The 25729-nt window shown below is 37.5% G+C and overlaps 2 pseudogenes; both read right to left on the reverse strand.

Annotated features, from left to right (window-relative positions):
* Positions 1-2562: 2562 nt before the first annotated feature.
* On the reverse strand, positions 2563-7955 carry LOC136172940 (cell surface glycoprotein CD200 receptor 1-like; annotated as a pseudogene).
* Positions 7956-14449: 6494 nt separating this feature from the next.
* Positions 14450-24029, reverse strand: LOC136172941 (cell surface glycoprotein CD200 receptor 1-like; annotated as a pseudogene).
* Positions 24030-25729: the final 1700 nt, after the last annotated feature.

A 25729-nucleotide genomic window follows, 5' to 3' on the forward strand; every position in this document is an offset into this window, starting at 1 on the left:
GTTATTATAAAGAGTATAATATCTAATGTATTGATATAATTAATATAATAGCTAATAGTTTTTCATATAATAAGTATAGCAGCTAATATTTATTGAGTACTGACTTTGTGCTAGGCACCATGTTAAATACATATACAATTTTATTTGATTAACATAATAGCTCTGTGATGTGGGTACTTTTATCCTATTTAACAGATGAAGAAACCATGAGACATTAACTAGAGCTATTTTGATGATAATTTCACAAAAACAAGCATCAAATATTGTGTTGTATATCTGAAGCTAATATAATGTTCTATATCAGTTAAAAACAAAATCTTGAGACAGAGAACTTACTGTTCAAAGTTACACATTTGGTAAATGAGAGGCATGTGTTACCAAAGACATTGCTCCTAATTAACAGATTATGTTCCCTGGAAAAATAAGAAAGCATGAATTTTGTCTTTTCATCTTTGTATCACCAGCTTTAAATACATAATAACATTGAAAAAATGTTTGGTAATGAATTGGTTTCAGACAGCAAGGGAGAAGGAAAGATCTGTAACTCAGAGTAGCAGTAAAGGGGTGAGTACTATAAAAAATCGAAATATCAGGAAAGATATTGTTCTTGACTATCTACTGAGTAAGTATTGTTAAATGATTTATGAGTATTGATATTTTGAATCAATAAAAGGTATGGACTTAACAGAAGCATAAGAGATTAAGAAGAGGTGGCAAAAACACACAGAAGAGCTATGCAAAAAGATCTTCATGACCCAGATAAACACGATGGTGTGCTCACTCGCCTAAAGCCAGACATCCTGGAATGTGAAGTCAAGTGGGCCTTAGGAAGCATCACTATGAAGAGAGCTAGTGGAGGTGAGGGAATTCCAGTTGAACTATTTCAAGTCCTAAAAGATGATGCTGTTAAAGTGCTGCACTCAATATTCAGCAAGTTTGGAAACCTCAGCAGTGGCCACAGGACTGGAAAAGGTCAGTTTTCATTCCAATCCCAAAGAAAGGCAATGCCAAAGAATATTCAAACTACCATAGAGTTACACCCATTTCACATGCTAGCAAGGTAATGCTCAAAATCCTTCAAGATAGGCTTCAACAATAGGTGAACTGAGAACTCCCAGATCTACTAGCTGCATTTAGAAAAGGTGGCTGAACCAGATATTAAATTGCCAATACCGGTTGGGTCTTAGACAAAGCAATAAAATTTCAAAAAACATTTACTTCTGCTTCATTGACTACACTAAAGCCTTTGACTATGTGGATCACAACAAACTGAAAAACTCTTAAAGAGATGGGAATTTAAGACCACCTTACCTGCCTCCTGAGAAACTTGTAGCAGGTCAAAAAGCAACAGTTAGAATCAGATATGAAACAAGGAACTGGTTCAAAATTGTGAAAGGAGTATGTCAAGGCTGTATTTTGTCACCCTGCTTATTTAACTTCTATGCAGAGTACATCATGCAAAATGCTGGGCTGGATGAAACTCAAGTTGGAATCAAGATTGCTGGGAGAAATAGCAATAACCTCAGATATGCAGATGACAACACCCTAATGGCAGAAAGCAAAGAGAAACTAAAGATCCTCTTGATGAAGGTGAAAGAGAATAGTGAAAAAGCTGGCTTAAAACTCAACATTCAAAAAATGAAGATCATGGCATCTGGCCCCATCACTTCATGGCAAATAGATGGGGAAAAAATGTAAACAGTGACAAAGTTTATTTTCTTGGGTTCCAAAATCACTGCAGATGGTGACAGCAGCCATGAAATTAAAAGATGCTTGCTCCTTGGAAGAAAAGTTACAATGAAACTAGACAGCATATAAAAAAGCTGAGACATCACTGTGCCCACAAAATTCCTTATAATCAAAGCTATGGCTTTTCCAGTAGTCATGTATGGATATGAGAGCTGGACCATAAAGAAAGCTGAGCGTAACTGTGGTCGTGGAGAACACTCTTGAGAGTCCCTTGGACAGCAAGGAGATCAAACCAGTTAATCCTAAAGCAAATCAACCCTGAATACTCATTGGAAGGACTGATGCTGAATCTGAAGCTCCAATATTTTGATCACTTGATGCAAAGAGCTGACTCATTGGAAAAGACCCTGATGCTGGGAAAGATTGAGGGCAGGAGGAAAAGGGGCTGACCGAGGATGAGATGGTTGGATGGCATCACTGACTCAATGGACATGAGTTTGCATAAACTCAGGGAGATGGTGAAGGACAGGGAAGCCTGGAGTTCTGCAGTCCATGGGTTGCAAAGAGTCGAACACAACTGAGTGGCTGAACAGCAACAACCAATGATTAATCTCAAAGTACTTTTACAGTGCCAGAATAAAATATATTAGGAGAATATATTAGTAAGGAGTTATTAAACTAATTCCTTCTATCTAATAAAGGAACATAATTTCTCTAGTATACTAATGCCTTACTCAGTTAAGTTTTAGAGACTATCTCTGAATTAAAAGCATAAGTTTTCTTACCTTCTGCTTGTTTATTCACAATCTTCTATAGAGAAAAAGACTGAGCATCAGGTTCACGAAAGAAACAGGCACTTACCTTTATCCAGCTCTATGGACAGACTTTGCTGCCAGTCAAGTGGGAGACAGAGCAGGACACAGCAATCACATGGCGGCCCCCCAGTGGCATGTACTCTGGATGGTCACTGTGCCATCACCCCAGTAAGGCTCTTGCTCAGTGACACAGTCACCCTCTGGGGTCCAGTAGATCTGTGCAGCCGGCTTCCTTGCAGCTGCCTTGCACACTGCAGTTCCATTCTCAGTTTGATCAAGGGTCACTTCAGGGGGCACTGCAGAAATGTAGGGGAAATGCTTCAATCTTAAAACCTGGGGCATAGAATTTAGAGATTTGTTTCAGTCCAAATCTGGTAATTGGAAATGCCAAAATATATGATGTTCCTAACTTAACACTTGGAAGTGGTAGCTTAGATAGAAATTCCCATCATTTGTTATTATTTGACACGTGTAATTCCCATCATGAGTGATGTCCACTGGATCAACCTGAACGACAGGATTCTCATCAGATCTGGAGGCCCAGGGTATTCTCTTGTCAGTACAGTTTTCTTCTATGGTCTGATTTGTATCACGTCTGCAGGCTCTGAAGCACGGCAGCTTGTCTCTGAGGACTATTTCCCATGTTGCTGCCAGCACATTTGTCGCAGCACAGGAGGGCAATAGAGCACAGCCTTTGCATCTACTAGTACCAATAACGAAGTTTTAACTAGACACCCACAAAGGCACAAACACGAAAATAATAAGAGAAAATCTCTTTATAGAACTTCATGTGTTAAAATTAATTCACAGTATATTACATGATGTTGTACTTGAACTTTGCTGGTGGTCATATTCCAGAAATATTAGACTTACATAAGAAATTACACTAAATATATATAACCCTGGAGAAGGAAATTATAACTCGCTACAGTATCCTTGCCTGGAGAATATATAAAGTATTAAACTTATCCAAAGATTAACCAACTTCATCCTGTATTATGAATCATTAAGAAAGCAACATGAATTATATATGCAGCAAAATTTTTCAAGTGTTATAACATTAGTTCAGGAGATTTGATGTCTATAAAACAAACAGATGAGAAAACAGAATCTCTAAGATAAACAGTGTTCTAAATCTAATTTTTTGCTCATAGAGACTAGCAGATTTATCTTGTAATTCATACTCGACAGGATAGAAAAGGGAATAATAGGTGATGTTTTGTCTCTTTCTAAGTTCTGATGAGAGAATAAATCAGTAACCTCAGAACTAAATGCCTGTTCCTAACAGTAGCACTTCAGACAAGCATTAAGCAGAATGGCATTCAGGTTAAGCAAGTTGGGAATTTTTTAAACAAACTGGAAAATTTTTAAGTACATTTTTTATTTGGAGAATCCCAAAGTCAGTAAAATCAACAGATCTTCCTTACTTCCTCCTTCCCTCACCCCTTCCCTCTTGTTCTTCCTTCTTTCCTTCCTTCCTTTTTTCCTATTCAGTTATACTACCAGACCGTTCAACTGTGAACTTTGCTTGCAGATTTTATTTCCAGACATTAAATGTAATTATGAGAATTAAATAAAGAAATTGATTCCTTTTGTCCATCTTTTAAAGTAAAAATTCAGCCCTACAAGCCTACAGATATTTCCCAACTTAAAAGGTCACTCTTTCCCATAAATTCACATAATGCTTCTGTGCTTGGCAGGGGTTTGGTGAGATACGCTAATTAGGTGTGTCTGTTACAACTCACCTCTGACAGAAGTGCATGTCAGTTATTTCTTCATAAATAGAATCAACTATAATGGGCAAGAAGCTTATATGGATGAAGCTTGTCTGTACTAAATTCTGTATTTAATATCTCCCTTCTCATCTTTTGGTGTCACCTGCCTCTTCAGAGATGTACTCAAGTCCTTGCATTTTACAGCCAAACAAAGATCACACAACTAATGAAGGAAGATGGAGGATTTTAAAAGCAGAGTGGTGGTGGTTAAATCATATTCTTCCCATTACTCCAAGCAGTATTCCCTTCCAGAGGGAATCTCTTGTCAAAGATGTAGATACAAGCAAGAACTTTCTAATTGCATAAGAAATCACATGAAATATATAAAGTATTAAACCTTTGTGGAAAACAACTAGAGTGGGTGTGGGTAAACAGGTCTGTACACAAGCGAAAGATGATGAAGATAACACCAGAAAGATAAAGAGACTGTAGAAATAGCAAGGTGTGAATATTCCTTCGTGTTCTCAGGAGTTTGAACTTTACCTTGTAAACAGTATAAGTTTAATGTTTTTGCTAGTATTTATCCTCAAGTTCTGTTTTTTTAAGGGAACGTACTTGCCAGTCAAATAAGCACACTTGAACAGGGGCACAATATCCAAAGAAGTAACTCTAACAGTGAAGATTCCAAGCATGGCAGATATTTTATGTCCTTTCATCTTCCATTCTCTGAACTTCAATCACCCTTCACGTATAATGATAGTTCTTGTGGTATTGCTATTATTTCACTCTATCTTCATTCTCTTCTTTCATTTTCATACCTGTTGTGATAATTTACACAATGGTCAGAGCCAACCCCACACTCAATGGACTTGGTTCCTATCTACAAATATGTTCTTTCTGCATGCCGGTGATCAGCTACAGTGATTTTGCCTCCTACTTCACAGAGAAGGTAGAGGATAGAGTCTCATCTTTGTTTCCAAATCAGCAGTCATATCTCATCTTTTCTGCATCTGTTTCCAAATCAGCAGTCATATCTCATCTTTTCTGCATCCCTTGTCTATAAATACGCACACAGACAAATTTCAACTGGTTTGGGGGCATTCTCTTTCTTTTCTCACTACCATACCCTAGATTAAGTCCCTGTCACCATGTACCTAGATTGTTACAAAAGCCTCCTAAATTCTGTCTCTGTCTCAAAACTCTTCTCCCTTCAGTTCACACCTTACACTGCAGCCAATATATCATTCTACAACACAGATGTCATTCCCTCAACTCTAAAACCCTCCAAACATCTCTTATGGCCTAAAGGACAAATTTAAATGTCTTCATATTGACTTTGAAAACCCTCTTTTTCACATTGACTCACTTTACATTTGACCACATTGCCTCCACACTCCAGAAAAAACACCAAGTACAATTCTATTTCTGTGTCATTTCTCACATTGGTTTCACTCTCTAAGGTGGTCATATACTGCTTTTTTTATATTTAAATACCCTTTCTTTAAGACCCAGTTTACTGCTATATGCTCTGTGAACCCTTTTCTAAGCCTTGGTGCTTAACCACTCCCTTTCTACACATATGATACACTTGCTATGAGTGTTTACCTCCTCTGTCTGTCTGATAGCTGAGCTCCTGATGGCTGGGTTCCCCCACAAAACTGGGCCCCCTTGGGGCTCTTTGATAGTCTTGTTACTCCCCACAAAGCCCAGCACAGTGCCTGACAGAGAACACTCCATAGTTTTCCAGTGGAATTGAACTGCTTTAGGGGAGGACATTCGGGTTCCTTATCCTACAGCGTTCAGATCACCATTTTCTTCAACTGGGCACAAAGCTGGCACTCAGTCCAGACCACTGACTCTGTTTCTAAGTAAGCTCAACATTTCATGCTTCAGTAGTGGCCTCAAAAAAAGAAAAAAGCATACTACCTTCTGTAGGAAGTGTTACAGTGCTCTGCTTTCTGTCCATAGATGAAGTAGTTGTTGAAGCTAGAAGATATGTAGAGAAAAGTAGATGAAATCAATTTTAGATACATAAATGGAATGAAAACCATTATTTCTCCATAAGAGCTTGTTTACAACATGATAGAAAATCAATTAACCATAGTTAAAATCACATGAAAATCCTTGAAAGACAGAAATTCGAGGTTTCTCCATGGAAAAACATGCTGACATATGAAAAGTACTTTTATAAGGTACTAATTAATGATTTTCCCATTTATGAGACACCTCGTTTTGTATTTGACAACTATTTTGTACAAAGTAACCCCACCTCCTCTCAAGCCATAATGTATTGGTTCATGATGGGCACTTCATGTGAGCTGGACTAATTATAGTCCTTTTACCAGATACCATCCCCTGCTTAAAATTATTTGGCCCGGTGGTGGGCACTGCACACAACAGGACAAACCAGAGTATTTTCTCAAAGAATTTTGAAACCAGAATTAAAAAGAGTAGTTCATTCCCTTCCTTCCTTACTTTTCCTACTGCAATGGTTAATTTTGCGTGCCAACTTGGCTAGCCATGTTAACCCAATATTTGGTCAAGCGCTATTCTAGATATTTCTGTGAAAGAATTTTTAGATGAAATTAACATTTAAGTCAGTGAAAGAAAGTGAAGTCATTCAGTGGTGTATGAATCTTTGCAACCTCATGAACTGTAGCCTGCCATGCTCCTCTGTCAGTGGGATTTTCCAGGCAAGAGTACTGGAGTGGGTTGCCATTTCCTTCTCCAGGGGATCTTCCTGACCCAGGGATCAAACCTGGGTCTCCCACATTGCAGGCAGACTCTTTACCATCTGAGCCACCAGAGAATCCCTTTAAGTCAGTAGACTTTGAATAAAGCAAATTACCCTCCAAAATATGGGTGGCCCTCATCCAATCAGTTGAAGGCTTAATAGAAAAAGACTGACCTTGTGGGAAAGGGAGCTCTGCCAGCAGTCTGCCTTCAGACTCCAACTCTTACCCAGGGTTTCCAGCCTTATGGCCTACTCTGCATATTTTGAACTTGCCAAGTCTCCGCAATCAAGTGAACCAATTTCTTAAAGTAAATTAATCTCCCTTCCACACCCCCACCTTGCTTTTTCTTCATTCTTCCTAAAATAGGTCTATTTCTCAGGGTTCCTCAGAGAAACAGAACAGGATGTGTATATGTGTGTTGGACATACATCCAGTAGAGAGAGGTACAGAGGGAGGTACGGAGAGAGAGAGGCAACAGTCTTTACTTTGTTCAAGTTCTCCATTTCATAGTTTTTGAGACCTATATGCATTCCTTCTCTTGAATTTTTCAGTTTATGACAGTCAAAATAGTCTTAATCTACTACAACTTTGGTTTTTTAAAACTCTGTTTTATAGAATTTTTAGTATTTAGTATTTTAAATATTTTTTATAGTATTTTTCTGAACAACAATGATTTTAAACATACTTCTTATATATACCTCTGAGTTTATATGACCACAATTCAGTAAGCATTTGGGGGCTTCCCTGGTGGCTCATTGGCAAAGAATCCACTTGCCAATGCAGGGGACTTGGGCTCAATCGCTGGCCCCACAGGCTGCAGAGCAACTAAGCCCATGCTCCACAACTATTGAGCCTGTGCTCTAGAGCCCAGGAACCACAACTCCTGAGCCTACATGCTGCAACTGCTGAAGCCTGTGTGCCTGGAGCCTGTGCTCAGCAACAAAAGAAACCACCACAATGAGAAGCTCACCCTCCTCGAAAACAGCCCCTGCTCTCAGCATCTAGAGAAAAGGCAGCACAGCAGTGAAGACCCAGCACAGCTAATGAATAAATAAAATTATAGAAAATAAGCATTTGTGAATCCTAAGCTTATAAAAATACACATTTTGCTCCCCATTCTAATTTTACATCCATTTTCACCACATTAAAAAAATAAACAAAGAGCCTGTCACAGATACAGAGAACAAACTACTGGTTACTAGTGGGTAGAGGGAACATGGGGAGGGGCAATATAGGAGTAGGGGATTAAGAGGTGCAAAGTATTTTCTATAGAATAAGCTACAGGGATACATTGTAAAATAGGAAATATAGCCAATATTTTGAGCATAACATTTAAAAATTCTGAATAACTATTTTGCACACATGTAACTTAAATAATATTATGTATCAACTAGAATAAAAATAATTTTAAAAAATATGTTGATTCAATAAAGTTCTTAAAAATAAGCAGTAAACTAGTCTCTGAAATAATTTGACTTTTCTAGACAGCTAAATATTACTGGTTTGGGCTGGAAGGAAGACAAAGGATGAGATTCTAACCATTAAATTTAGTTCATATTAGGCTCAAATATCTATTCCAGAAACAGATAAGAGATGAAAGCTGACCTCAGAGGGATTACTTTGTAGTTTTACCAAAGGGTTAATGAGTGAATGAACTTTTGAGCCTTTGTGTTCCATATGGTCACTGTTGCAAGTATTCAACTCTGCTATTGCAGCAAGAAAGCGGCCACATATAATAAGGGAAAAAATGTGCATGGCTTTGTCCAAAAAAAAATTTATTTGTAAAAATATGACTAGATTTTATCCATGGGCCACAATTTGCTGCCTCGATTTAAAGTAGAGTATTTTAACTTGCCCTAATGCAATTTCTTACAAATAGCTGTGAAAAGAAGAGAAGTGAAAAGCAAAGGAGAAAAGGAAAGATATTCCCATTTGAATGCAGAGTTCCAAAGAATAGCTAGGAGACATAAGAAAGCCTTCCTCAGAGATCAATGCAAAGAAATAGAGGAAAGAAACAGAATGGGAAAGACTAGAGATCTCTTCAAGAAAATTAGAGATACCAAGGGAACATTTCGTGCAAAGATGGGTTCAATAAAGGACAGAAATTGTATGGACCTAACAGAAGCAGAAGATATTAAGAGGAAGTGGCAAGAACACACAGAAGAACTGTACAAAAAAGATCTTCATGACCCAGATAATCACGATGGTGTGATCACTCAGCTAGAGCCAGACATCCTGGAATGTGAAGTCAAGTGGGCCTTAGAAAGCATCACTATAAACAAAGCTAGTGGAGGTGATGGAATTCCAGTTAAGCTACTTCAAATCCTGAAAGATGATGCTGTGAAAGTGCTGCACTCAATATGTCAGCAAATTTGGAAAACTCAGCAGTGGCCACAGGACTGGAAAAGATCAGTTTTCATTCCAATCCCAAAGAAAGGCAATGCTGAAAAATGCTCAAACTACCGCACAATTGCACTCATCTCACACACTAGTAAAGTAATGCTCAAAATTCTCCAAGCCGGGCTTCAGCAGTACGTGAACCATGAACTTCCAGATGTTCAAGCTGGTTTTAGAAAAGGCAGAGGAACCAGAGATCAAATTGCCAACATCTACTGGATCATTGAAAAAGCAAGAGAGTTCCAAAAAAGCATCTATGTCTGCTTTATTGACTATGCCAAAGCCTTTGACTGTGTGGATCACAATACCTGTGGAAAATTCTGAAAGAAATGGGCATACCAGACCACCTGACCTGCCTCTTGAGAGACTTGTATGCAGGTGAGGAAGCAACAGTTAGAACTGGACATGGAACAACAGACTGGTTCCAAATAGGAAAAGGAATATGTACTTCATCCTCTAAGTCTGTGAGTCTGTTTCTGTTTATTAAATAAGTTCATTTGTATCATTTTTTAATATTCTGCATATAAGCTATATCATTTGACATTTGTCTTTCTCTGTGTGATTTACTTCACTTAGTATGATGATCTCCAGATCCATCCACTTTGTAGAAAATAGCATTATTTCTTTTTCATTGCTGGGTAATATTCCATTGTATATATGTACCAATTTTTCTTTTTTTTTGCCATGCTGCACAGCATGCAGGATCTTGGTTCCCCAACCAGGGATCAAATCCATGTCCCCTCCAGTGGAAACATTGAGTCTTAACCACTAGACTGCCAGGGAAGACCCCATACCACATCTTCTTTATCCATTCATCTGTTGATGGACATTTAGGTTTCTTCAATATCTTGGCTGTTGTAAACAGTGCTGCAGTGAAGACTGGAGTGCATGTATCATTTTGAACTATGTTTTTCTCTGGATATGTGCCCAAGAGTGGGATTGCTAGACCATATGGCAGCTGTGTTTTTTGTTTGTCGAGGAAACTCCATATTGTTCAGGACAGTGGCTATACCAATTTACATTCCCACCAACAGAGTAGGAGGGTTTTTCATACCCTTTCTTTCATACCTTTTCTTCATACCCTCTCCAGCATTGATTGTTTGTATACTTTTTGATGATAGCCATTCTAACTGTTGTGAGGTGATTCCTCACTGTAGTTTTTATTTGCATTTTCCTGATGATTAGCGCTGATGAGTGCCTTTTCATGTGCCTATTGGCCATCTGTACATCTTCTTTGGAGTGCTTACATGCTAAGGTGCTTCAGTCATGTCTCACTCTTTGTGACCCTATAGACTTTAGCCCACCAGGCTCCTCCGTCCATGAAATTCTCCAGGCAAGAATACTTGAGTGGGTTACCATTTCCTTTTCCAGGAGATCTTCCTGACCCAGGGATTGAACCAACACCTCTTATATCTACTGCATTGGCAGGAGGGTTCTTTACCACTACTGTCACCTGGGAAGCCCCCTTCTTTGGAGAGGTAGGTCCAAAGAAGAATTTAGGTTTTCTGCACACTTTTTGATTGTATTTTTTTTTTTAATATATTGAGCTGTATGAGCTGTTTGTGCATTTTGGAAATTAATCCCTAGTTAGAATCCTCTTTTTCAAACCTTGGATATGAGTAAAACACAAGAGCTAAGAGTTTGAAGAAGTCATGGCATCTAGTTTTAAATACAGGAGGAAAACAGGCATGTTTATATAATCAATCTTAGGGAAAGGATTTGTGAAACAGAAAAGACTAACCAAAAGAGAGCAAGGATAATAAATGAAGCAAAGCTTCTGAAGACATGGAAGAGGAAAATAGAGTATAAGTTGGATGTTTGGTCTACAGAAGAGAAGGTCAGGTGGGACTGGAGATAAATGCATGGGTCTAGAGACAGGAAGTATAAAATTAGAGCCTAGAGTTGGTGGAAGATGGACACAGGAGAAGAAAGATTAGAAGTGCATGTACTGCTACATTCTACAACATGGTGATTCTTGAAAAAATTATGTTAAGTAAAAGAAGCTAGTCACAAAGGCTACATAATATATGGATCCATTTATATGAAATTGTCCAAAATAGGAAAATCATGACAGAAAATAGATTAATGATTAACTAAAACTAGAAGGATATTGGAATTAGGCACTGATAATGATAGAGGGTTTCATTTAGGAGTGATGAATATGTTCTAAAATTGATTGGTAATGGTTGCACAGCTATATTCAAAGATGATTGAGTAATGTAATTTAAATGGGCAAATTGTATGCTATATAAATAAGATTTCACTAAAGCTGTTGCAAAAAGACAAATAAATATGAAAGATGTTATGATGAATAATTAATAGATGATTATTTTGATAATGTGATAAATAACAACTATAATAGCTAATATGTACTGGTATGATTAATATAAGAGCTAGTATTTGTCAATATAATAAATACAATAGCCACCATTTACTGAGTATTGACTTTGTACTAGGCACCATGTTAAGTACATATACTATTTTATTTAGTTAACACAGTAACTCTGTGAGGTGGGTATTTTCATTCTACTTAACAGATGAGGAAATGATGAGACATTAACTAGATCTATTTTGGTGATCAATTCACAATATATACAAGCATCAAATACATTGTACACCTGAAGCTAATATAATGTTATGCATCATTAAAAAAAAATCATGAGACAGAGAAATACTGTACTAAGTCACACAGTTGGTAAATGAGAAGCCATATGTAAGGCATTACTGCTAATCAACAGATAATATTTCCTAGAACAATGTGAAGGCATGGACTTTTTCATTTTTCTATCACCAATCTTAATACATAATAACGTTCAATAAATGTTTGGCCAGCAAATTAATGAATGAAACTTGTCTTATTCAGAGTAGTAAATAAGGTGGTGACTTCTATAAGAAATAGAAATACTGGGAAGGAAATAATTGTTGTCCTTGACTATCTACTGAATAAATATTATTAAATTATATAAAATTATTGATACTTTGTCAACAATAAAATAGCAAATAATAGCAGATGATATTTTTATGGCTGCCAGAATAAAAAAATATTTAGAGAATGTATTAGAAAGGAGTTAATGTATTAATTAGAGTGGTATCATCTGCATATGTAAGGTTGTTGATATTTCTCATGGCAATCATGATTCCAGGTTTAGATTCATCCAGACCAACATTTCACATGATGTACTCTGCATATAGGGGCTTCCCTGGTGGCTCAGATGGTAAAGAATCTGCCTGCAATGCAAGAGACCCAGGCTCAATCCCTGGGTCGGGAAGGCCCCCTGAGGAAGAGAATGGCTACCCAATCCAGTATTCTTGCCTGGAGAAACCCATGGACAGAGGAGCCTAGTGGGCTACAGTCCATTGGGTCACAAAGAGTCAACACAACTGAGCAACTAATACTTTCACTTTCACTCTGCATATAAGTTGAATAATCAGGGTGACAATATATAGCCTTGACATACTCCTTTCCCAATTTTGAACCTGTCAGTTGTTTCATGTCTGGTTCTACTACTGCTTCATAACCTGCATACACGTTTCTCAGCAGGCAGGTAAAGGGGTCTGGTATTCCCATGTCTTTTTAAAGAATTTTCCACAGTTTGTTGTCATCTATACAGTCAAAGGCTTAAGCATAGTCAACGAAGCATAAGTAGATGTTTTTTCTGGAACTCCCTTGTTTTCTCCATGATCTGATGAATGTTGGCAATTTGATCTCTTTGAAACCCAGCTTGTACATGTGGAAGTTTTTGGCTCATGTACTGCTGAAGCCTAGCTTGAAAGATTTTGAGCATAACCTTGCTATCATGTGAAGTGAGTCCAATTCTGTGGTAGTCTGAAAATTCTTTGGCATTGATCTTCTTTGGGATTGGAATGAAAACTGAAATTTTCCAGTCTGTGACCACTGCTGAGTTTTCCAAATTTGCTGACATACTGAGTGCAACACTTTCACAGCATTATCTTCTAGGATTTGAAATAGCTCAGCTGGAATTCCATCACCTCCTATAGCTTTGTTAGTAGTGATGCTTCCTAAGGCCCACTTGACTTCACACTCCAGGATATCTGGCTCTAGGTGAATGATCTGACAATCTTGGTCATCTGGATCATAAGACCTTTTTTGCGTAGTTCTGTGTATTCCTGCCACCTCTATTTAATTTATTATGCCTCTTGATGAAGGTGAAAGCGGAGAGTGAAAAAGCTGGCTTGAAACTCAACAAAAATAAAAAAAAATTTAAGATCACAGCATCAAGCCCCATCACTTTATGGCAAGTAGAAGGAAAACATGGAAGTAGTGACATATTTTATTTTCTTGGGCTCCAAAATCACTGCATAAATTGACTGCAGCCATGAAATTAAAAGATGCTTGCTTCTTGGAAGGAAAGCTATCACAAACCTAGACAGCATATTAAAAATCAGAGACATCACTTTGCTGACAGAAGTCCATATAGTCAATGCTATGGTTTTTTTCCAGTAGTCATGTACAAATGTGAGAGTTGGATCCCTAAAGAAGGCTGAGTGCTGAAGAATTGATGCTTTCAAATTGTGGTGTTGGAGACTATTGAGATTCCCTTGGACAGCAAGGAGATCAAACCAGTCAATTCTAAAGGAAATCAACCCTGAATATTCATTGGAAGGACTGAGGCTGAAGTTCAATATTTTGGCCACCTGATGCAAAGAACTGACTCATTAGAAAAGACCCTGATGCTGGGGAAGACTGATGGCAAAAGGAGAGGAGGGTGGCAGAGAATGAGATGGTTAGATAGCACCACCGACTCAATGCACATGAGTTTGCGCAAACTCTGGGAGATAGTGAAGGACAGAGGAGCCTGGCATGCTGCAATCCATGGGATCACAAAGAATGAGATATGCTTTAGTGACTGAACAACAACAACAGTGTTAAGTAAACTAATATATGTAGTTAATATGGTGCCTAGTACAAAGTCAGTACTCAATCTGACAAAGGAAGACAATTTCTCTAGCATACTAGTGCATTATCCAGTTACATGTTAAAAAGTATCTTCAAATTAGGAGCATAAGCTTTCTTATTTTCTGCTTGGTTATTCACAGTCTTCTGTGAAAGAAAATATTGAGCATCAAGTTCACTACTCTAAAGAAATAAGTGCTTGCCTTGATCCAATTCCATGGACAGACTCTTGATGCCAGTCAGGTGGGAGACACAGCAGGACAGAGCAAGCACAGGTCAGCCCTGCCAGGGCATGTACTCTGGACGGTCACTGTGCCATTGCCCCAGTGAGGTTCTTGCTCAGTGACACAGTCTCCCTCTGGGGTCCAGAAGATCTGTGCAGCAAGCTTCTCTGAAACTTCCTTGCACACTGCAGTTCCCTTTTCAATTGGTACCAGGGACACCTCAGGGGCCCTTGCAGAATTGTAGGGGAAATGCTTCAGTCTTAACACATGTGACGTGGAATTTAGACAGAGACTTGTTTCAGTCCAAAATCTGTTTATCTGAAACACGTCAATATATGATGTTCCTTACCTAACACTTGGAGGTGATACTCCTGATGGAAATTCCCATCACTTGTTACTATTTGATACGTGTAATTCCCATCACGAGTGATGACCACTGGATCGATCTGAAGGGCAAGATTCTCGTCAGGTCTGGAGGCCCAGGTTATTTTCTTGTCAGTACAGTTTCCTCCTATGGTCTGATTCGTATCATGCCTAAAGGCTCTGAAGCAGGGTGGCTTGTCTCTGAGGACTATTTCCCATGTTGCCAGCAGTACACTTATCCACAGCACAGGAGGGCAAGGGAGCACAGCTTTTGTAACTACTAGTACTGATAGTGAAATTTTAACTGGAAACACATACATAAACACACAAACAGAATAATAAAAGAAAAATTTTATAAATACTTCATGTGTTAAAATTTATTCACAGCATACTACATGAAATTGTACTTGAAATTTACTTTGCAAGTGGTCTTCTTCCAGAAATATTAGACTTCCAGAAATAACATTCATGAAATATATAAAGTATAATATTAAATCCATCCAATGATTAACCAACTTCTTCCTGTGTTATGTATCATTAGGAAAATAATGTATTATATGTATGATGATTTTTTTTTAAGTGTCATGAAAATTAATTCAGAAGATTTGATATCTATGAAACAAACTGATAAGAAAACAGAATCTGAATTAAAAGACAAAGACAGTGTTCTAGTCTTTCAGTCATAGAGACTGTCAGATTTATCTTATAATTCATACTCCTCAGGATAGAAATGAAATGATAAATGAAGTTTTATCTCTTACTAAGTTTTGATGAGAGAGTATCAGTCATTAACATCAGAACTAAATGCCTTTTCCTAAGGGTGGCACTTCAGGCAAATGTTAAGTAATGAAAACATATGGTACTTTCATTAAAAATATCTAGAATGATGTATTTTTCTTTCTCTGTCTGACTTATTTCACTTAGCATAACATCCTCTAAGTCCATCTATATTGTTGCTAGTAGCAAGATTTTATTTTTTATGCCTCAGTAATAGCAATAGTAAAATAGTCCATTGTATAAATATGTGTGTGTATCACATCTCTATACAGTCATCCATCCATTTATCTTAATTATGTTGAAGTACCAAAAGAAACATTTGACAGTATTAAATAAAACATCAGGATGTACAGATATAAAACACTATTTATAAACAAGTGGAATTTAAAAAATACCAAAGCAGAAATTAAATTCAGTGGATGGATTAATTTCATCAGAATAAAAATGGATAAAGAACCACCCAAGTTAAAGTTAGACAAATGAAAGTCCTCCAACCAGTAACAATAAAGAACAGATTAAAAATAATAGAACTTCAACAGCTGGTGGGACAATATAAAAAAGATTAACACATGTATATTAGAATCCAGTAGCATACTAAAAGTATTATATACCATAACCAAGTGGGATTTACTCAGGAATATAAGGACAGATCAACATATGAAAATCAATTGATGTATTACAAGACAAAACCACACCATATAATCATTTCAATTGATGCAGCAAAAGTCTTTGACAACACACTTTCATAATAAAAACACTCAACAAACTATGGATAGAAGTGAACACCTCAATCTGATAAGAGATATTATGAAAAAACCATTTCTAAGTCAGTCTTAATTATCAAAGGCTAGATGCTTTCTTCCTAAAATCAGGAACAAGACAAGGATGTCCTCTCTTGTCTCTTCTATTCAATATCATTTTGGAATTTCCATACAGGCAATTAGGCAAGAGAAAGTAAATAAAAACATAATAGTAATTGTAAAGAAAGAAGTGGGCTTCCCAGGTGGTGCTAGTGGTAAAGAACCTGCCTGCCAATGCAGGAGACATGAGACATGGTTTTGACTCCTGGATCAGGAAAATCCCCTGGAGGAGGGCATGACAATCCACTCCAGTACTCCTGCATGGAGAATCCCACGGACAGAGGAGCCTAGGGGTTCCTAGGGGTCACAAAGAGTCAGACATGACTGAAGCAACTTAACACACACACACAAAGAAAGAAGTAAAACTATTTCTATTTGAAGATGGCATAATCATGTACATAGAAAATACTAAGGGATGCATTAAAAAAACATTTCAAGTAATAAACAATTTTAGCAAGTTCGCAGAATGCAAGATTAATGCCTAAAAATCATATTTTCGTATACTTGCAATAAAAAGTTTAAATTTAAAAAACAATTCCATTTACCATAGCATCAAAAAGAATAAAATACAATGGGAAAAAACTTTAGAAGTGTAAAATTTTCATTCTAAAAGTACAAAACACAGTTGAAAGAAATTAAATAAGACTTAAATAAATGAAAGACATTCATATTCAAGAATCAGAAGACTCAATATTGTTAAGATGCCAACACTCCTCAAATTAATCTACAAATTAGATACAACCTCTATCAAAATCTCAACTGGGTTTGTTTGCAAAAATTGACAAGTTGATGTTAAACTCCTATGAAAATATAAAAGATCCTGAATAGTCAAAATAACCTTTTACAATGACAAAGTTGGAGGACTCACATTTACTTACTTAAAAATCTACTATATTTATTAGGACACTGTGATATTGACATAAGGATAGACCTATAAAGCAATGAAATAAAATTTAAAGTCTAGATATAAACTGGTGTGTCTCTGGTCAACTGATTTTCAACAAAGGGTCAAGACCATTCAATGGAGGGAAACAGTCTTTTCAACAAATGGTACTGGAGCAACTGGATATCTACTTGCATAAGAATAAAAAAGTTAACTCAATATTAATCATAGACCTAGATGTAAGAGTTAAAAGTATAAAACTCATAGAAGAAAAAAATAGTAGTAAATATTTGGATTAGGTAAAGTCTTCTTAGATATGATGCAGAAAAGCATAAGTGACAAAGGGAAAAGTAGATAAATTGTATATCAAAACAAAGAAGTCTTGTACTCAAATAACACTATTGAGAAAGTGAAAAGACAACCCACAAAATGAGTGAAAACATTTGTAAATCACATACTTAATAAGTGATTTATATCTGACATACATAAATCCGTGCATGCTCAGTCATGCCAACTGTTGTGACTCCAACTTGACAGGCTCTTCTGTCTATGGGATTTCCCAATGGAAAATTGGGAAAATTTCCTCCTCCAAGGGAATCTTCCCAACCCATGGAGCGAACTTGAGTCTCCCATGTCTCCTGCATTGCAGGCAGAGTCTTTACCATTGAGGCATCAGGGAAGCCCCGAAAGGGCTTTTATGAATAAATCATATAAAAAGTAAATAATCCAATTTAAAATTGAGCAAAAAAACCCACTATTGAATAGATAGCTCTTCAGAGGAGATATAAAAATACCACATCATCACATAAACACATGAAAAGATCCTTAATATTGTTAATCTTTAAAGAAATACAAATAAAAACCACAATAAGATGCTATTTCATCCCCACACAGGTAGCTGTAGTCAGAGAGGTAGAAAATAACACGTGTTGTTGAGGATATGAAGAAATTGAATCTTTAATAAATCTCTGGTGAAAATTTTACATTGTTCATTCACTTTGGAAAATAATTTGTAAGTTCTTAAAAAAAAATGTAGAGTTACCATATGACCCAGCAATTCTACTTTAAGCTCTATCTCCAGAAGAAATGAAAACATACATCCTCAGAAGTTTGTATACAAACATTTGTAGGAGAGTTGTTCGTAATAGCCCAAAAGTGGAAACAATCTAAATGCCCATTAACTGATGAATGGGTAAGTAAAATGTGATATACTCTTACCATGGAATATTGTTAGGCAATAAAAAGTGACGTAGTGATACACACTATAGCACAGAAGGACCTTGAAAGCATTTTGGTAAGCCAATCACAAAAGACCACATATATGATTTCATACATATATAGTTTCTAGAATAGGCAAACATACGAAACAGCAGTGTACTTGAAGTTTCCTAGAGAAGGTGTTGTGGGGAGATGAAAGGGGAATTTATCCTTAAATCAAATACTAAAAACGGATAATGCAAAGTAGTATAGACAAAAAATAAGTCAATAGATTAGTTTAAATGGTGTTCTTAAAAATATTAGTTAACTCAAAAGAAGGCAGGAAAGAAGAAACAAAGAAACAATAAACAGAGGGGACAAAGAGAAAACAAATAGTAAAATGATGGGTGTAAATTTTATCATATTAACAACTATATTCTATATTGAGACAAAAGCAAAGATTATCAGAAAGGACAAAAAAGCAAATTCCAATTTTATGACGTCTACAAAAATCAACTTTAAAATAAAGATACACATAAGTTGAAAGTAAAGGATGGAAAAATATAAACTATGCAAACAGGACAAAAAAGCTGGAGAACCTATATTAATAAAAATAAAGTCTTCACGATAAAGACTGTTACCAGGGATAAAGGAAATTTTGTAAAATTATGTAGATCAGTTCATCAGAAAGACAAAATTACTATAAATGTGTATATATCAAATAACCAAGCTTCAAAATACATGAAGAAAAACTGACAAAATTTAAGGGAGAAATAGACTATTGCATAGTCATAGTTGGAGATTTTGACATCCTTCTCCCAGAAATTAATAGGACAATTAGAAGAAAATGTTTTTAAAGACAAAATATATGAACAGTATCAATTACTTTGATATAAAATATTTATAGAAGAGTACACCCAATATACAGAATACACATTCTCTTCAAGAGCTCTTGATACATTTACCAAGGTTGACTATGTCCTGGACAAAAAAGTAAGTGTCAGTAAATTTAGAAAGATCAGGGAAAATATATGAGTATCAAGGACTCTCACACTTTTGTTTTCTATTGAAGGCAATATATTGTTAATTGTGTGACTCATCTTGGTCTCTTGCTCTTGATTTTATACATTCTGAAATAAAGAGAAATTTGCACTGGTATTTCTACTTTTGAAAAAAAAAAAATACTTTCTTTCATATCTATCAGTCTATTTTGAAATAGTGATCCCCAGTGAGTAAAGAGGGTAGTCATACCATATTTGTGTAGTATTGTGCTCTCCCCAGTCTAGGTAGTGGCAATTTCACTATCTTTGTTCCTCATCTTGCTCTCCCTTCTTCCTTGACTAACTTTCAACTTATGACTTTGCTTCACATTCTTTGAGAAAGAGCACCCCAAACTTCCCACTCTCAATCCAAGAATGACTTACATCTATGCCATCTCATCTTTCTTCTCCTTATTAAAATGCAAGACATTAGATTTTTCAATGCCAACCAAAATTTCAGAAATGGAAACTTGACTGAAATAAAGAGGTGCTTATTTGGGGCTTGCCAGGACTGCTGCAAAGGACAGACAGATCCAAAAACATTTGGGCTGTATTCCACTGGACTACAAAATGGGAAAAGCTTATAAAGCTTTCATAAGTTATGTGAATTGTTTGTCAAGAATTAGGATTGAAGCTGCCAAAGAAGTAAGGGCATTTGTTAACAAGGTGTATTTGTTAAACAAGGATTGGTTGGTGTTCGAAAAGATTACATGGTTGTGAATGGAGTGGGGAACTTTGAAACAACAAGAACGCAGCTAGCAATTACTAGCAGATATTGTTTGAAAATAGCTGGTGGTGTCCTTGAATTTGATCTAGTTCAGAAAAGTTCAAATTCTCAATGATGCAGAAATGTGTCCAAAAGCACATCCACAGTGGCCATCCAGCTTAATTGTGGATGGTTGTAGTATAGTTCATTTATAGTTATTTAAATGGTTTTAAATGTGTCTTCACTGCCAAAATCCAGTTCCTTCATTTGTGCTCTGAATCCTGTTGATTCTCATCATTTCAGTGTTGTTGTTGTTGTTGTTGTTGTTTTCTCATTTAGTTAATAAATGTGATATTGCCCCTTCTCAAGGAAGGGGCAAAAACAAGAAACCTGGCAAAATATTTCTTTTCAAGGAATAAGTAATCTTGACATTTATGATAATGACTGAGAGAATAATTTCTTTTTATGTAATATCTGTGAAATATCTATATTTTTTATCAAATCAGCTTAAAGGTAAATTGTAGAATAGCAAGTGATCCTAATTTTCTACTGGCTTTAATTATAAACTTGAGGTTAATATAACAGAAGAAAAGTCACAAATAAAGAATGAAAATTTCTCAACAAATCAATGGGCAAATATTTAAATACTATTCAGTTTTTAACTTCTTCCAGGGTAAGGAGCTTGGAGGCCACCACTGCATCCTAATGACAAGCCAAAATCTGAACAAAATGAAAAATCAAAAATGACATTTATATCCATAAGTAAAATAAGGATACATGGCAAACTACTCCTCTCCAAACTGGAGATACCAACAGGGAGATACTGAGAATCACAACTTACCAAAGCAGAAACTCAGAAACTTCAAGGGAACCCATGACACAATAGGTAAACCAGAACTGTAATTGAGTTTCTGGAGGTTCAACCTGGGCAATTCTGAGTTAAAAACTCAAGAGGGACACAGTCATAGAGGGACCTTCACATTTTTTGTGAGTTTTACCTTCAGGAAATCAACCAGATTCTCACAATTCCCCCCAGTATATACTGGGGAAATTCCCGTCCTGCTGCTGGCAGGGAGAGGGGGAAAGGAACTATTTTAAAATGCATCAGGGCACACTATCCTTAACAAAGTCTGATTTCAAGAGAAACCATTTAACTAGAGCCTCCCCTGCTGGGGTTTAATCAGAGTCTAACTTATTTGAGAAAGGAAATATCCTCCTTCATTCATCCTGGTCAATCTGAGTTGTGGGAACAAAAACTGAGAAGCATTTGTAAAGTTCACAGTTCAGAGACACTGGCTCACTAAAAGACATACACCTAATTGTAGGACTCTAAAATGCTTCCTCCTACTCCATTTTATCACCACATTAGTGAAGGTCTATTTACAACAGTTCTTTTTACCAGTACATCACATCTGGGTATCAAGAAAAAGTTACAAGACACACTCTTCAACACAGTTTGAAGAGACAGAGCAATTATCAGAACCAGACATGGCAGATATATTAGAATTATCAGACTTGGAGTTTAAACAATTATTAGAAAAAGCAAGGGAATTCCAGAAAAGCATCTACTTCTACTTTATTGACTATGTTAAAGTCTTTGACTGTGTGGATCACAACAAACTGGAAAATTCTTAAAGAGATGGAAGTACCAGACCACCCTATCTGCCTCCTGAGAAACCTGTATGTGGGTTAAAAAACAACAGTAGAACCAGACATGGAACAATGGACTGGTTCAAAACTGGGAAAGGAGTACGTCAAGGCTGTATTTTGTCACCCTACTTATTTAACTCATACAGAGTGCATCATGGGAAATGCTGAGCTGGATAAAGCACAGTTGTAATCAAGATATCAGGGAGAAATATCAATAATCTCAGATATGCAAATGACACCACCCTAATGTAAGTGAAGAGAAATTAAAGAGCATCCTGATGAAGGTGAAAGAAGAGAGTGAAAAAGCTGACTTGAAAAATCAACATTCACAAAATGAAGATCATGGCATCCCGTTCCATCACTTCATGGCAAATAGATGGGGAAACAATGGAAAGAATGACAGACTTTATTTTCATAGGCTCCAAAATCACTGTAGATGGTGATTGCAGACATGAAATTAAAAGACGCTTACTCCTTGGTAGAAAAGCTATGACAAACCTAGGCAGCAGCATTAAACAACAGAAGCATTACTTTGTCAACAAAGGTACCTATAGTCAAAGCTATGGCTTTTCCAATAGTCATATATAGGTGTGAGAGCTGGACGATAAAAAAGACTGAGAACCAAAGAACTGATGCCTTCAAACGGTGGTGCTGGAGAAGACTCTTGAGAGTCCCTTGGACTGCAAGGAGATCCAACCAGTCAATCCTAAAAGAAATCAACCCTGAATATTCATTGGAAGGACTGATACAGAAGCTCCAATACTTTGGCCACCTGATGTGAAGAGCCGATTCATTAGAAAAGATCCTGATGCTGGGAAAGATTGAAGGCAGGAGAAGGGGATGACAGAGGACAAGATGGTTGGATGGCATCACCAACTCAATGGACTTGAGTTTAAGCAAACTTCAGGAGATGGTGAAGAACAGGGAAGCCTGGTGTGCTGCAGTCCTTGGGGTGGCGAAGAGTCAGACAGAACTGAACAACAACAACATGATTAATATGCTAAGGGCTTTAATGGATAAGCAGACAACATACAAGAGCAAATGAACAATGTAAACAGAGAGCTAGAAACTCTAAGAAAGGACCATAAAGAAATACTAGGGATCAAAAAAAACTGGAACAATAATGAAAAACACACTTGATGAGCTGATTAATAGCTTATTAATAATTAATACTGGGGAAATAATCTCTGGTTTAGATGACATATCAGTAGAACTTTCAAAAATTGAACAGCAAAGAGAAGAGGGAGGAGCTAAGATGGCAGAGGAATAGGATGGGGAGACCACTTTCTCCCCTACAAATTCATCGAAAGAACATTTGAACGCTGAGCAAACACCACAAAACAACTTCCGATCGCTAGCAGAGGACATTAGGTGCCCAGAAAAGCAGCCCATTGTCTTCGAAAGGAGGTAGGACAAAATATAAAAGAATAAAAAAGAGACAAAAGAGTTAGGGACGGAGACCGGTCCCGGGAAGGGAGTCTTAATAGAGGAAGTTTTCAAACATCAGGAAATCCTCTCACTGGCGGGTCTGGGGGAAGTTTTTGAATCTCAGAGGGCAACCTAACCAGGAGGAAAAATAAATAAAACCCACAGATTACATGCCTAAAAGCAACTCCCAGCAGAATAGTACCCCACATGCGCACATCCGCCACCGGCAAGTGGGGGCTTAACAGAGAGGAGTGGGCGGCATTGCTTAGGGTAAGGACCAGGCCCGAATGCCCTGAGGGCAATCGGAGGAGCTAAAGTGAGATAGCAACTTAAACTGTGGGATAGCAAAAGAGAGAGAGGAAATTAACCTGCAAATATTGCAAATATGGATCTTGCATATTTGCAATTTATAGATGAATTATAGATGCAATTTATAGATGAATAAACTAAGGCATAAAAAACAAACAAACAAACAAAAAAGCCCAAACCGAGATACTGCCGGCCTGTTCGCAGAACAAAGGAAGGACAGAGCAATTCCAGAGAAGAGCTAGCGGGCTGCGGACCAGTCCATACCCTGCTGGAGGCAGGAGGCAGGGGGTAGGGGGAGGGGGCAAACTCGGCCCCAGAGAAGGCATCCCCTACCAAACTGCAAACAGGTTTCCAGTTTCTAACCAAAGACTCCCTGAGATTCTGGATGGTTGACATCCGCTGGGAGGGTCGCAGCTAGAGTCCAGCTCCCCAGAAGAGACACAAGGCGCACCCGACCCAGCGCACGTGGAAACTGAGGCTGGGACCACGGAGGGGATAAGGCACTCTGCACCAGGGGAGAGTGTGCTCGTCTAGCTCCTGGATGCCTGAACTGCTTGGGCCAGGGAAGGCACAAAACGCAGGCTCAACTGAGTCTGGGCTTTTGTGGAGTACCCGAAAACTGGAACCTGAGTGGCTTAGGCCTGGAAAGTGCATGCAACTCAGGGCCCGCTCCCTATAGAGCAGCCTGGAGCCTGAGGAGTATAGACAGGGAACGCACACACACCGTGAGCGGGGGCAAACCCTGTGTGGCCGGAACACTGCGAGTGCTCCCCACACACGCCAGTGATATTTGTCTGCAGTGCTCCTCCCTCCCCACAGCACGACTGAACAAGCGAACCTAAACACCACCTCTGCCCACTTGTGTCAGGGCAGAAATTAGACACTGAAGAGACCTGAAAACAAGCCAAATAAACAAAGGGAACCGCTTTAGAAGTGACAGGTGCAACAGATTAAATTCTCTGTAGTTAACACCGACTGCACTGGAAGGGGCCTATAGATATTGAGAAGTGTAAGCTGGAACAAGGAGCTATCTGAAACTGAACTGAACCCACACTGCCTGCAACAGCCCCAGAGAAATTCCTAAATATATTTTACTTTTTTTTATTAATTAAAAAAATTTTTTTCTTCTTTTTCTTTTATTTTTTTTCAAATCCTCTATTACTCCTTAATTTTCATTTTCACAACCCACTATAAGCTTGCAAAAAAAAGACCCTATTTTTATTTTTCTTTTTTTTAAGACCCTATTTTTAAACAAACTTCATATATATTTCTTAAATTTTTTGTGTTTTTGTTTTTGATATTGTATTTTTAAGAGTCTAACCTCTACTCTAGATTTTTAATCTTTGTTTTTCAGTATGTGATATCAATTTTGCACATTTAAGAATCTGATATACAGTACCCATTTTTACTCAGGAGTGTGATGATTACTCTCTCCCGCTTTTGACTCTCCTTTTTCTCTCCCAGATGACCTCTATTTCCTCCCTCCCCCATCTCTTCTCAGTCCAATTCTGTGAATCTCTGTGGGTGTTCTGGGGTACAGAGAACACTTAGGGAACAGAATACTGCATAGATCTGTTTCTCGCCTCTTGAATCCCCCTTTTTCTCCTTCTGCTCATCTCTATCTCCTTCCTCCCTCTCCTCTTCCTCATATAACTCTGTGAACTTCTCTGGGTGTCCCTCACTGTGCAGAATCTTTTCACCATTAACCGAGAAGTTTTATTATCAGTGCTGTATAGTTGGAGAAGTCTCAAGGCTACTGGAAGAATAAGACTGAAATGCAGAGGCAGGAGACTTAAGCCCAAAACCTGAGAACACCAGAGAACTCCTGACTACAGGGAACATTAAGTAATAAGTGATCATCCAAAAGCCTCCACACCTATACTGAAATCAACCACAACCCAAGAGACAATAAGCTCCAGAACAAGACACACCACGCAAATTCTCCAGCAACACAGGAACATAGCCCTGAGTGTCAACATACAGGCTGCCCAAAGTCACACCTAACACATAGACCCATTTCAATGCT

The sequence above is a fragment of the Muntiacus reevesi genome, chromosome 8 (assembly GCF_963930625.1).
Source record: "Muntiacus reevesi chromosome 8, mMunRee1.1, whole genome shotgun sequence".
NCBI lineage: Eukaryota > Metazoa > Chordata > Mammalia > Artiodactyla > Cervidae > Muntiacus > Muntiacus reevesi.